Genomic DNA, 13,444 nt, shown 5'->3' with positions numbered 1-13,444 from the left:
TCTTGACTAATCAGATTGTAGGCTTTTTCAAAACTTCCTGCAGGCTGAATCTGCAAAAAGGCTCTACGAGCCATTTTTTTAATGTCGTCAAACACTATTCTGGGTAGGTTCACTTGATCTTCATTCCGATCATCAGGATGCTCACCAGTCAGCTTAGATATGGTAAGGGTGTGAAGGGTTGCATCAGTACTTTGCCTGTAAGTAGCTAAAACTCCTGTAAGCATTCTTCTCCATTTGTGTTCCCACAGCATATATTGTGAATCTGTGAGAATTACACTGGCGAGATTTTTACAGTCATTTGGTGTCAGCATGTCTCCTATTATACTTTTAAGCAGTTGTTTAAAGTATGGCGAGCAAATGCCACTGTTTTCACTGCTTTTCGTAGTTCTTTTATCTCATGAGGTGGGATAGCTGTCCATGTTCTTGGACCTTTGGCTTGCTGGCTGAATAGCACAGGCATAGCTAGAGGATTTAGACTTTCCTCTTTGCAAATCAGGCGTCTGACTTCATGCCAGTCTGTGAACTGGGAACTGTCAAAACACTTCTGGGGGTTTTGTATTTTTGAGATTGATGTTAATGAATACTCAGGGTTTAATGTCTCATTTTGGGTTGAGAAATCTGTCCCAAACACAGGAGGGCCTGTAGAGCTGTTTGGGAACAGACTTATTTGTTTTTTGGGGTTCTCTTGTATTTGAATCAAAGGGTTGTCATTTGCAGGGACAAAATGGTTCTCTGTCTGTCCTGTATTCATTGAAGCAGCTGTCGTATTCCACTCTCCCCCTTTTCGTTGCACGGTTTGTGTGTTTGGCTGGGACTGTCTGGACGAGTTGTGATACAATGAAGTCTCACTCGGTACTAGGGGTGTGGAAGGCGGGAATGCAGCTGGGTGACCGAGGAGATTCGGTGGCTGGCGTAGGGCAGCAGGCATCGGAGGCAGAGGAGCTGACAGCGAAGACACATCAGCTGTTAGCTGGGCAGGGTCGTGCGCTGGTGAGGGGTCTCTGAAAGATGTGGTTGTGCCCGGGACGGCAGCATATGGCAGAGAGGGTGGCGCAGAAGGATGCATCCAAGGCGGTGCAGGAATCGGCTGTAGCGGCGTTGTGTGTAGACTCAGCGGTGGCGGCGGAGGGATGTTTGGGGGCTGCAGATGCGTGGGAGCCGTGGGCTGGTGCCTTGGTGGTGGCGTGGTGGGCGGAGCTGCAGGAGGGATTATTTGCGGAGAGTCTGCAGCTGGGGCTGTCGGAGCAGGAACTGGCTGGGCTGGCAGCGCGGATGAATACAGTTCTGGAATTGCGAATATCGGCTCTGGTGGCGGCGGCATCGGCGGTTGTGCAACATGACATGGGGGCGGCGGGAGCAGCGTGGCAGGGCACAGGGATGCCGGCTGGGGCTGCACCATGGCAGGCGGCAGGTCGGGACCGGGAGGCTGTGTCAGAGCCGCAGCCAAGGCTGTGGGGGACGGAGGCGGGGCGTGCTGGTTTCGGGGAAGCAGCAAGTGCGCATGCGCGGGCCGCCCCAGTGGTTCCGTGTGGTGCGGCATCATGGCGCACGTGCTAGGGAGGGGTTGCCTGTCTGTGTTCATCAGCGCTGCAGCCGGGACCGGGGGCGTGGGGGGCAGTGTGGCTGCGTCTGTGGGCTGGAACCGGGCATCCGCGGTGGCAAGAAGCGGCGGGGCAGCAGCTCGGACACAGGGGGCTGCCGGCACGGCCCCGCCCGGGGCAGCGAGCAGCGGCGGCGCGGCAAACAATGGAGGAGCTCCGGGGCGGCTGGGGGCGGGAGGCTGGGGTGTTGCTGCGTGCGCGGAGGGAGACACGGCTCTGGGGGCGGCGGCCGCAAACATCGGGGTCTGTGTGGGCATGAGCGGAGCCGCCGGGGCGGCGGGACCGGGGGGTCAGGCCGGAGCGGTGGCGGGAAGGGAGGAGGGCGCCGTCTCTAACATGGGGATGGCCGCGGCGAGCACCGGGGCTGCGGCTGCAGCGTCTACGAGGTCCCGTGCCGCGGCGCCAGGACAGGGGAATGTCGTCGGAACGCCGGGGCTGGGGAATCTCGGCGGGACGCCGGGACAGGGGAACCGTGCTGGAACGCCTGGATCGGGGAATCGCGCTGGAGCCCCGGGGGGCACAAAGGGAGCCGCGGGCACGTGCACACCGGAGGAGACACAGGGGCTGGGGGGCCGCGATGCTACAGCCGCCAGCTCGGGGACTGGCGCATGCGGGCAGGGCGGCCGGGCTCCTGTGGCAGCGCACACGGGGAGTGCCGGGGGAGGGGAAGTGTCGTGGCACTGTGGGGGACACGCGGCCGGGGGAGGCGGGGTCGATGGGGCGGAAGCAAGGAGAGGGACCGCGATGGCGCAGGTAGAACCGGGGGCCGATACTGCGGGAGCCGGGACAGCAGGGAGAAGTGGGATGGCGCAGATCGGGGTAGAGGGGGGGTAGTGGGGGCAGGTGGGGTGCCAGGGGCCGCGGGGAGAGGAGACGGGGCGGCAGGGGTGAGCGGGACGGTGGGTACCGGAGCCACGAGGTTGGGCTGGAAGGCGGTGGGCGTGTCCTGCTGCAAACTCGTGGCTGGAACGGCTCTCCGCAAAGCAGCTGCCGCGGGTTGCTCCTTCGCAGCAAGCACTTCTACAAGCGCCCTGCAGGCTGGGACGAGTTCCCCGGCCGCGAAATCACGACGGGAAATGTTATTAAAGAGCTTAATTCCAACTGTGTCCCAAAATTCTTTGGTGAAGACAGCTGACCGGTCAACATTTGGGAAATTATTCAAAGTCCATTCTAAGGGGTTTTTTAGCTCTTCTTTTGGTAACTTACTTTGACTGGAGTACAATAAATGCTTTAGTTGCTTATAAAGATATTTATCACCGGTAGAGTGTGATTGCCCCATTATTAGACTGATATTTTCTCACCTGTGTGTCGCCAAAGCAGGGTCCTCAGCTCGAACAGCGTGGAGTGCTGGCCAGGCACTCCCGTTGGCGTGGACGCTGCTTCATGTCCCTCCTCAGAGCACCGGCTTCAGCTTGCAGTGCTCGGGATGTCCCACTCAGAGCTGTAGTGCAGGCGGTGCTTTCAGCAACACTTGCGTGTGCTCTGACGCACAGCAGATTCCCTCCGGAGAGCTCCAGGCATGCGGCTGCCAGCAACGGCGAGACAGGGCTCGAGGGTAGCTACGCAAATCCTCAGGAGAGCTCCAAGGAGCCGCTGCTCAGCGGTGGCCCCGTGCTCGAGGATAGCTAGGTAGTGACCTCTCAGAGCTCAAGGAGACTGCTAACAGCTTCCCGTGCTCGAGGTGTACCTCAGCAGATTTTAAGAGCTCCAGCTATGGCGCTGCGCTGCAGCGGTAATCAGTGCTCGCAACACTTTCAGGTGGCTAAAACTGGTTATTTAGTTACCGTCCATGGAGAAGTCTCCCACGGGTGGAAAAGGCTGGATCCGTCTTTCAGCCACGTCTGGGCACCAATTGAAAGAGTAACTCTGAGACGGTAGAGTCGGCGACAAAGTATCTCTATAAGCAAAGTAGCAGGGGTAGCACGTGGTTTATTGTGAGGGCCTTGCTTGTAGCTGCTAGGCACAGCTAAAGCAGGCCAGAAGAGCAGGAACAGAGAGGGAGGTCCCGAATACCGTACATTAAATATCTTTCCAAGTTGAATAGTCTGTGTTGGACCAACCAATCTAATACAAGATAACAACATTTACTTACACCCAATAGAACTGTCTCATCACCTAAGGCAAGCAGAAGGGTATTGTTTAATCAAGGGATCTGGCCCTCAGCTTAGCAGGAGCATATTGTTTAATCAAGGGAGATGGCCCTCAGCTTAGCACATTGTTGTTCACAAGCTGATGGCTCTGTACTCTACACCCTAAATCCCAAAGCATGCTTTCATTTCTATCTCGCTTGTTGAACTCATACTCCCAGAATCTAAACCACCATATTTGCAAGGTCTTTCTACTTCATCCTTCCCAACATGCACCATTACAAACATGGCCAAACCTTCACTTTTAGTGATGTGAGGTACAGAGAATCTTTTTGCAATTTTCAGATGATGGGCAATGCTTCTAGGGTGTTATATAAGGAAAAAAAAAAAATCCCAAACTACTAAATTTGACAGATAAGAACTGGAAGTTGCTGAAATACAGAAGGCCAAAAATAGAGAACTAGTGAGTGAGTTTTACCGTAATTTTTGGAGTACAGGCATGTGAAGAGCACTGCATCTAGCCAGAGGAGATAAGTTAGTGCTTTCCCATGCACTCCATCGAGCTGTACTTCTGCTTTAACCTAAGAGTGGGAATACATCTTTGAGGCTAGAATATAGCTTCAAAGTGTAAGCAAATTCAACTTCTTGTGGTAGAAGATATATTTAATTAAAAAACAAAACACAAAACTTGCAAACATCTACCACCACAAAAAGAACCCAAAAACAAACAACAAAAAATCCAATCAACCAACTGAGGGTAAATAACTGCTTTGAGTAATATTGAAGTCCTACTGGGAGCACATGTGGCTCATCTCGCCAGTAATATGGGTCATTGTTACCTTTCAGAGGTAGACAAGAGATGAATTAGACTTGCTGTGTTTCTGCTTGGCTCCTGCAGCTCAGAGAGCCAAAGTGCTTTCCACCCACCACAGAGCACCAGCACTATTGTCCCTGCTGCTGGGAAGAGAGCATAGTTCACCCAGCTAAACATCAAGAATCTCCTTGCTTCACAGACCAAACTTTGAATTGCCTTTTTCACAAAGGCAAGCCAAACGCACACAGTTTCTAATTCTATTCCGGCCACACCTATCTGAAAACATCTGCTAAAGACACAAAAACTGTGACCTCTGCCTACTGCATTTATGTGGTAGTTGGGCCTATCACAGTTATCACTCCAAACACACCAAATAGCAGCCGGAACATCCAGCTGTGCTCTCTTCTGGTGCTAGTAGCTTTTATTTTTATGAGGAAGGAAAGCAAGTGTTTCTACTGGATGTTACACAGTTTGCACATAAAAATGGCTCAGAAGAGAATTATGCAAGTCACTCAGCATTCAGCCTTTCATGGATGAGTGTTTGTGTTCCGTGTCTATTCTGTTATTGTTAAAAAGTTAATACACCTGATGCCAGCTACAAGTTTATTCAGCAGCCCCTGTTTACACAGGCAGATTTTTTTTGCAAAATATCCAAATTATTTCTTTGAAAACAGCATTATCAGAAATGATAGATGCCATACCTAAGGGCTCTCATCCACAGGGAACACAGAAATGAAGTTTCATTAACATTTTTCATCAGAACAGCTTGGGTTGTTAAAGAACGAATGAACATTTTGAGGATGATGTTCTAACCCAAACATTGAGTTTCCCACCCCAGACTTTACTGTAACATATTCCTGATCTTCACCATCGTGTAGGTAGCTCCAGTTGCTGCATTAACTACACAGAGATCTTCTTAACAAGAGATTTTAACGTGAGTGCATCCTGTTCTGGAGTTGTGATGATTAGCACAGCTGCAGGGGCACAGCTGGCCAGCAGAGATATGGCTTGTGCTGCAGCAGCCACCAGCTTATTCCATGGGGAAACCCCACTGGTGACTGGAGGGGCAGATCTTCAGGGCAAGGCCGTGCACTCTGATGAGTTTGACTGTTCTGGGGCACTGGGCATCTCATTTCCTTCTTCCTGTAAAAGCTGTCAGTAAAGTCCTTCCTCTAGGCTGTCACCAATGCAGTGTGACCTAAAGAATAGGCTGATATCTGAAAATGCTTTCTTTTTCAAAGGGTAGCAAAAGTGATCTTGCTGGCTGTGCTTGCCCATCCTAAGACATGCTTTCACTGGCCATTCCAAAGAGCAGGAAGGATGGCATGGTCATTCAACAACACACACTGACAACACAAAAATGCTTACATGGATGGGTTAAAGAGATTTAATGCCGTTCAGGATGAAGTTAGAGTAACAAGAATAGATAAATGACAGCAGCTATAAACTCTGAGCCTGAGATTGCTAGTCAAATTGTAGAAAAGGAACCCTAAAAAGCTGACCACACTTTTTTTTTAATAGAAGAAATGAAATAATTAGAACAGAGAAACGTCCCAGAAGTATGTATACATACCAGGAGGGTGTACAAGGCCAAGGGCAGCCAGAAGAAGTGGCTTTGAAGCAAGGAAGGAATTTCATCTATCTTTCTTCTTGTGTTTCTCAGAGAAATCTCAATCAAGAACCTCAGCAATTTTTATACTACTGATGATTTTCAGTCTGGAAGGTGTCAAAGTACAGAGTATATTTCTGGACTTGTTTTGTAGTGAATACAAGACTCCATAAAGATGACTTTTGGAAGAACCTTCAGAAACATCCCAATTATCCAACATTATCCACCGTGTTCAAAACCAAAGATTTAAGACAATTCAGCTTTAGGAAGGACTTTCTAGGGGCTTCAAAGAGATGGGTGTTTGTAAAGCATTTTAATTTCCTTAATGTTGGGAAAGATGAAACAGGAAAGCCTTATAAATATGATTGCTTGGCAAAAGATATTGAGAATATGAAACCTATAAGCAAAGTAGAAATGAAGGTGAGCTTTGCAATGTAAGATGCCAAGCCGTTAGTTACTGAATGTTATAAATGCCAATCAGCAGATATTCCAATTTTTAATAATAATTTGGTTTATTAATAACAAATCAAATCACAGAATTTCGATAACCCACCGACAGCAGAGAAACTTGAAAGAGCTTTCCCAGGAAATGTCAAGGGTGAACCGTGAGATACAGGGTCTAGCAGCCTGCTATCTCCCCCCACGGTTCACAAATTAGCCCAGTTCGGGGCTTGGTTTTTATACACTTTATTCCGCCCCCGGCAATATTTCCCCATATTTCCCATTGTTTCCCCACCAACTATACAAATTCGGGAGTTTCCTCGACCAAGCAAAAAAGAGTTCTTTTTCCCAGTTCAAATGTTAATGTCCAATTTCAATAGGTCCTTATAGTTGATGAGTGGTCGAGATATTGAGGATGTGACTTGATGGTCTGTGAAGGTGGCACCCAAGGTGTGAGTTGTTGGTGCCATCTTATCTCCGGGGGTCCCCTCCCTGGTGCTTGGGCAGCTGCAAGCTTTCCTGGAAAACCCCTTTGTTCTTTTCTGAATGGAGGCGCCAGCTGTCTCAGGGCTGTCAGTTTCACCGTCTGCTGCAAAATCTCTTAAAACATAAACTTCTACCTGATATCACTTTATACAACTTTATAAATTTCTAATTTATCATAAGAACATGAATTAACCATTCCTCATTTATAACACTGAACAACCGGAAAACAATGGTTTAGCTGAAGGAGAATCCCTCTTGACTGAACAATACCCTTAGCAAATAAAGGGATGCCAAGGGTCCAGAGGTTGGGGAGACCCTGCCAATGTGGCAGGGAAGAGAAAAGGGGTCTAGAAAGTAGCTTTTATGGTTTAAAATGTAACACGATATGGTGTCATGGGTTAACACTGGCCAGATGTTAATGCACCCATAAATATATGTTTTTTCCCTAACAACTACTGTGGGATGTGATCAGGAACAGAGCAGAGCAGGCTTAAATCTTGAAACAAAAAAAACCCCAAAACTTTATTACATTACATAAGAACAGAAATAGAAAACTCTTAAACACACACAGAGACAGAAATAAAAACCTCTCAGAACATCTCTTCCCCCAGTTTCTACCCCCCACACATTACTCTTCACAGACTAAACCTTTGGGTTTTAAATCAATCACCACTCAAAAAAAACCTAATCTTCAACTCAGCAAGGGAGAGAGGAGTCTCTCTCGCACCACAGACTGCTCCTCAGAAAACACGGGTCCATCCCTTATGTGTTTCCATGTCACCCGTGGCACCACCCAGAGAAGTCTGCCAGGGTGACACTCTCTTTTTCCTATGTCCAGCGCTCTCACCGCTGTCCATAGGCTGAAGCTGCATATAGGGCTCTTTTAAGGATGCTTGCATGCCGAGCTCTCCCCCTTTTTCCCCTGGGGCTGAGGGTTCCAAGAGCAGGTCTCCCCTGAGGGCAGAGGGCGCCACCACACCCTCCCCCTCTCTCCTCTGCTCGCTCCACTCTTAAAGTGCCAGTCACTGTAGCAAAAGCAGGGGCAGCTGTATCCACCTAAAATGCAGTTTATGTTCAAAAGAGACTTAAGTTCAGTCCATGGCTGACATTATGCAAGAAAAGTCCAGCTCAAAAGCCACTCCTCTTCAATCTCTGCCCATCTGGGTTTTTTCATCTTCCTTTATCATCTCGGTCTCAGGCTGTTTCTCTCGCTCTTCTGAAACTACCAGTCATGAGAATCAATGTCTAAGAAAAGTTTCTTTCTGCCAAGAAAAGGGTTAAGAGTTTTTAGCTCTCGGCAGGGCTGCAGGCTCAGGCACTCCCAGGCTGGGCAACTCCCACGTGGCTGGGCATCTTCTCCCGGAGTGTGGGGGGGGGGAGGGTGAGCACGCACGGAAAGCACTTCCACAGTTTTCCACCCCTCCATCCTGGATGGGGCCAGCTCAGCTCAAAGCTTGTTTACTCTCTTCCCCCTGGGGCTCCAGCTCACCTCAGCTCGGCTGCATGGTTCTCTTCTAGCTCGGCCATGTGGTTCCCCTCCCCCACCCAGCCTTGAAAGCCAGGCAGGGGAGGTGCTGCCCCGCTGAAGCCCGGATCCAAAAAGAGGCCGAACCCCCCTGGAGTCCTGCTTTTAACTCTTTGTGTCCTCAGAGGCGTGTCTAAACCTCCAAGTGACCAATCCAAGTGCCAGCAGAAAAGCTGATCACTGATTGGCCTGCCCACATCCCCCTGGAAAAATTCACCTCCCCCCCGCAACCACGAGATATGGTAATGTAGTAATTCTTGTAGGCTGTATGTAGATTCTATAGGATTTGTATCTTGTGCTGGTTGGATGATTGTAAATTAGCATATTCAGGACAGAAAGAGATATAATGTATTGTAACAGGAACTTAGGCCTCTTGCTCTCTCTCTCGGGCATGCTTCTAGCTGTGGCTGGCAGCTTTAAGCAGAGCTCTTGTACTCAGAACCTTATGAAATAAACCACTTGTTTCAAGAGCTGCCCAGACTCCAGAGATCTCTTGTCGCCATCCCAACTCTCCTACACTTAATGTCTCATTTTAAGACAGCATGAAGGTATTGTGTTTTGTATCAACAGTTTCCTGCCCCAGGTGTAACTCAGAAGACAACCAAAACTTCATCTGAAGGTGGACTATCTTTTACAATTTTGCCAAGTTAGCCATAACTCCCATCTTGATTTGCCTGCTAGTTTCAAAGGACTGCTTAAAAGTTGGGGTTTTTTTCTGAGACAGATAAATAGAAGGATTCTCCCTGTGAAAATACTTAAATTTACCTGAAGTATACCTAGTAGTGTTTAATCACAGGACTGTTTGGGTTTATTTTTAAATAAATATTTTAAAATATTTTTATTTTAAACCCTGGTGATTTCTAATTGTACTGTCAGCTCAGGCTTGATTGTGAGGGCAGACTGCATAGATGTGTATTTGTTTACCTTCCTGGTGGTCTGTGGTGCACATTCTAATTTTTCTACAGTATTTTAATATTTTACCTATGTTTATGTAATTGGAACAAAGTTTGTATGACCATTTTTACAGTGGAACATCGAAAGAACATCTGTCATAGTCAGGAAGAGAAAAAACCCAAAACTATGTGTAACAGTCCCTTTGACACCAAGATCTGCATTACTGTCTCCCATCCACTTCTATTTTTTGAGATGAGCAAGAGGAAGAATAACGTTTGAGGGATATTTGTCCAAGACAGCATATTTAGGCAAGAAACTGGTGCAGTCTTGTTTTAAAAGTGCACTTTCAAACAACATTATTTTCCCAATTAAGGGTTTTGGTATTGGTTTCTGGTTGATTTGTGGTTTTTTGCATAGTAGTAACATTTCATTAGTCACTGGCCTTTTATGTGTAAAGAGCGGATTTAAACACAGCATTTTTTAAACTCAAGTGACTTCTCTTTCAAAATTTAGTAAAAGGGTTTTTTTTTGGAAATAAGGTAACGACACAGTTATGAGCAACTTCAAACTAAATTTGCCTCCTTCATGACAATGACCACTCACAGATTTTCTCAACATCTGCTTCTTTTACACAGAAGTGAGCCAAATAGCGTTACGAAATCCTACCCAAAACACAGTGCTGCACTCTCACCTGCAGGTCTGGCCATGCTGATATGATCCTCCCTGCATCAGGACAGCTCTGACCTTTGCCTGTTACTTGGAACTTAACTTACAGTTAATCCCAAAGCAGATTTTGGCTAACAGATGTTCCAGAGGATGACACTTCAATCTTTAAATATTCATTATTTTATTCTACTGTGTAAATGGACCACATTCTAGAGCCAAAGCAGCAATACCCTGCCTGTACTGAGTTTCACATGGATCTTCTCTTCCTCTGGGTTAACAGTCTGGAGACTCTCATAAAGTAATTTATCAGCCAGCTGGCCTTTCAAATAGGCAGCCGTCCAAATTCAGAGTTAAGGCTTTGTGTGAGATGCCAAGTTTGGTGGAAACTTGGGATGAACAGCTAAGGAGAAAGAGGATACAATTACACCTGGTTTCATTTTGAAGACTGCCACGATACAAGTTCTGGAAAGTGCTGTGATGGCACTTCTGCTTTCAGTGAAACTGTATTTCTTTGGCTGAAGCAGTGACAGGCTTTGATCCTAATGCTACAGGCATTTTTTAAGGGAAGGGAAAGGCAACCTGGCACCACTCCACACACAGACAAGGGAAGCTTGTTCCCAGCAGAGCCTTGGGTGTAGTATCCCAGAGCTTTGTGTGTGTGCATGGCTATGGTTATCATCGTGTGCCTTGCAGGAGTGCAGCTCCAACCTTTTATAGCTCCAGCTTTTTTTGTGTTCAGTTTCAGGTTAATTTCCAGTGAGATTCTTATCTCTTATAAAAAATTTGGTGTTTCCATTGTGGAACATTCTGAATGGAAGCAAACCCATAAACTATGCTTCCTGGACTTCTTTGCAGGATTTTTTTCCTGTGAAGTCCTTGCAAAACTTTTCATGTAAAAATGAAGTTAATTTTCACTGAAGATAAATTGAAACAGTATTTAGATGTTTTCCTTTGTTGCTCAGATCACACTGGACCAAGAGGCAACAATAGCCAGATATCTTAATTTTCACTGAAATTCTGTCAGTTAATTTTGGTCCCTTTAATTCTAAGCTTAGGCAAGCATGTTTAACTGCAGATCTTGGCAGTGAAGACACATTGAGGGAAATACAGAGTTTACCAAGAGTTTAAGTGCTGCCTGTTTGCCCAGAAGAGGAAGTGTACCAAAGAATATACATATGTCAGGAAGTACAGCTTCTGAAAATAGACAAAGGATTCTGTATACACCCCCAAAACTACTTTCACCTTATCAGCATAGACCTGGCTAATTTGTTGCTCACGCAAGTAGAATTTGCAGGGTTTTTAGATCCAGCAAAACAGCTGTTTGTACACAACTTTGTGTTACCAGAAAATAGTCTTTTGACCGTGTCAAAAGGAGGCCACTGCAAGGGGCACAGATCTGTGTAAACTCTGAGTGCCTGTGAGAAGGGTGGTAAATCAAACTTGTAGAGGAAGGACTGCAACTAACACTGCTTTTTCTAACCCTGCTCCAAAAAGCAGCCGCAGCCAGTTGAGTGAAGGATGCTTTAACCCCTTGTGCCTCCCCAGGTGGTACCATGGCAATCTCACCTGACACGCAGCAGAAGCACTGCTGCTCTCCAATGGGCAGGATGGGAGCTATCTTTTGAGGAAGAGTAATGAAAGGGAAGATTTGTACTCCCTCTCTGTAAGGTAGGCTATGGACAGAGTGAACTAATCTAATGCTGCACTTACTTCCATGTTTGAATGTCCCATGCCTTACAGGTTTTCTTTTTTTTCCTAGGGCATAAACTATTTTGAAATATATTCCTATTGGTATAATCCCACTGAATGACATTTTGCTAGAGCAAAAGAACTGGATTGGATTTGACAACTGCTCTCATTTCTCCAAAATATGAATTAATCTTATTGGTATGAAGCATAATTCTATAGAATGGCTGTAAATTTTCAGCCTCCGCAATAAAAGTATGCATGTCAGTTAAAAGAGCTTCAGAAACAGCTGGTGGGAGTAGAAATGTTTTATGATGAGGACAGCAGCAAACATTTAACAGGTGCTAACCTTACTAGTTTCTGAATCCCTGTATGGGAACCATCATCTCTGAAATGTTTGACTGGCTGGTTTTACTCCTCCATTCTGTGCTAAGGTTCAGCCTTAGCCAGGTCTGCGTGACTAAATTGAATAGCATCTTGTGAGTGATCAAAGTCAATTACAGCAACGTAGGACAACTGTTCAGGATACAACCAATACAGGGCAGAGGTAGCCCGGCCTGGTTACTTCACTGCTGAATCACATTTAAACAGTCTCCCAGAAGGAGAGAAACTGCAACATTTCAGCGAGGCAACCTAAGGACACATGCATTAGACACACAAGGTAGTCCCTGCATGTCAGCTGGGTGGAGGTAATCAGCCCTAAAAACATTGGTAGCCTTTGCAACTGTGTGATACAAGCAGCCTCTAGAGCAAAAATTTAAGCTGGTGTGTGCAAGCTCTTTCCTGCTGCAAACGGAGCCTCTGAACAATTCGTGGCCACAACTCAGCTGAATCACAGTAACTTTTCAAAGTCACTTTGATCTGTGTACTGCTGTGTCTTGGTTTGGAAAGACAGGTATCTGTCAGGGAAAACTGGAGTTTCCCTTGGAATGGAGAATGTAAAAACCCTCCCTCCAAATTATTACAGTTTTGCAATTAGGAGCTTTCAGGCAAAAATATGGGAATAGGAGTAACAGTTCTTTACTAGGAATATTAAAAAATGCAAATGCAGTAATACAAAAAAAAAAAAAAAACCACAAAAAAACACACAAGCAAGCAAACAAACAAAAGTCCTAGAAAACCCTGACGGAATCAGGAATACGACCTGACACCCTGTCGGCCAGGGTGTTGGAAGCAGTCTAAATAAGTCCTCCTGGAGTGACAGATGTGGTTCTGTTGGAGTAGAGATGATCCTGTAGTGGCGGTGAGATGAGTCCGGTCTTCCTCTGAGAATCCAGTGGAAAAGTGGATGCTTGGTGTTCTTACAGCCCAGTTTTTATCTGGGTAGGAACGGCTGGCTCCTCCCACTAGGTAGAGCATCTCACAATGGGATGATGTAATGTGTCATGTCATTGGTGAGCCTTAATGGCCCATTAACAGAAGATATTCCCCTCTGAGGGTGGACAGCAGTGGTGGAAGAGACAAGAAACACTGCCCCACCTGGTTTTAACAGCTGGCCTATTATCAGAGGGCATCTGCCCCCCTCCCCTCTGGAGTTACAAGAGATAAAGGAAAAAACCCCAAACATCTCCCCAACTGGTTTCAACTGATGAAATAGAATACACTTTTTTTTTTTTTTGGTTACATAACCCAAGA

General features: G+C 46.7%; 1 pseudogene; it reads left to right on the top strand.

Annotated features, from left to right (window-relative positions):
• Positions 1–13,444, top strand: part of LOC134565057 (dual adapter for phosphotyrosine and 3-phosphotyrosine and 3-phosphoinositide-like) — a 113,865-nt pseudogene that overhangs the window by 86,722 nt on the left and 13,699 nt on the right.

The sequence above is a fragment of the Prinia subflava genome (genome assembly GCF_021018805.1).
Source record: "Prinia subflava isolate CZ2003 ecotype Zambia chromosome W unlocalized genomic scaffold, Cam_Psub_1.2 scaffold_32_NEW, whole genome shotgun sequence".
NCBI classification, from domain to species: Eukaryota; Metazoa; Chordata; class Aves; order Passeriformes; family Cisticolidae; genus Prinia; species Prinia subflava.
The sequence above is the reverse complement of the archived record's forward strand: the minus strand, read 5'-3'. Positions and strand labels throughout refer to the sequence as shown.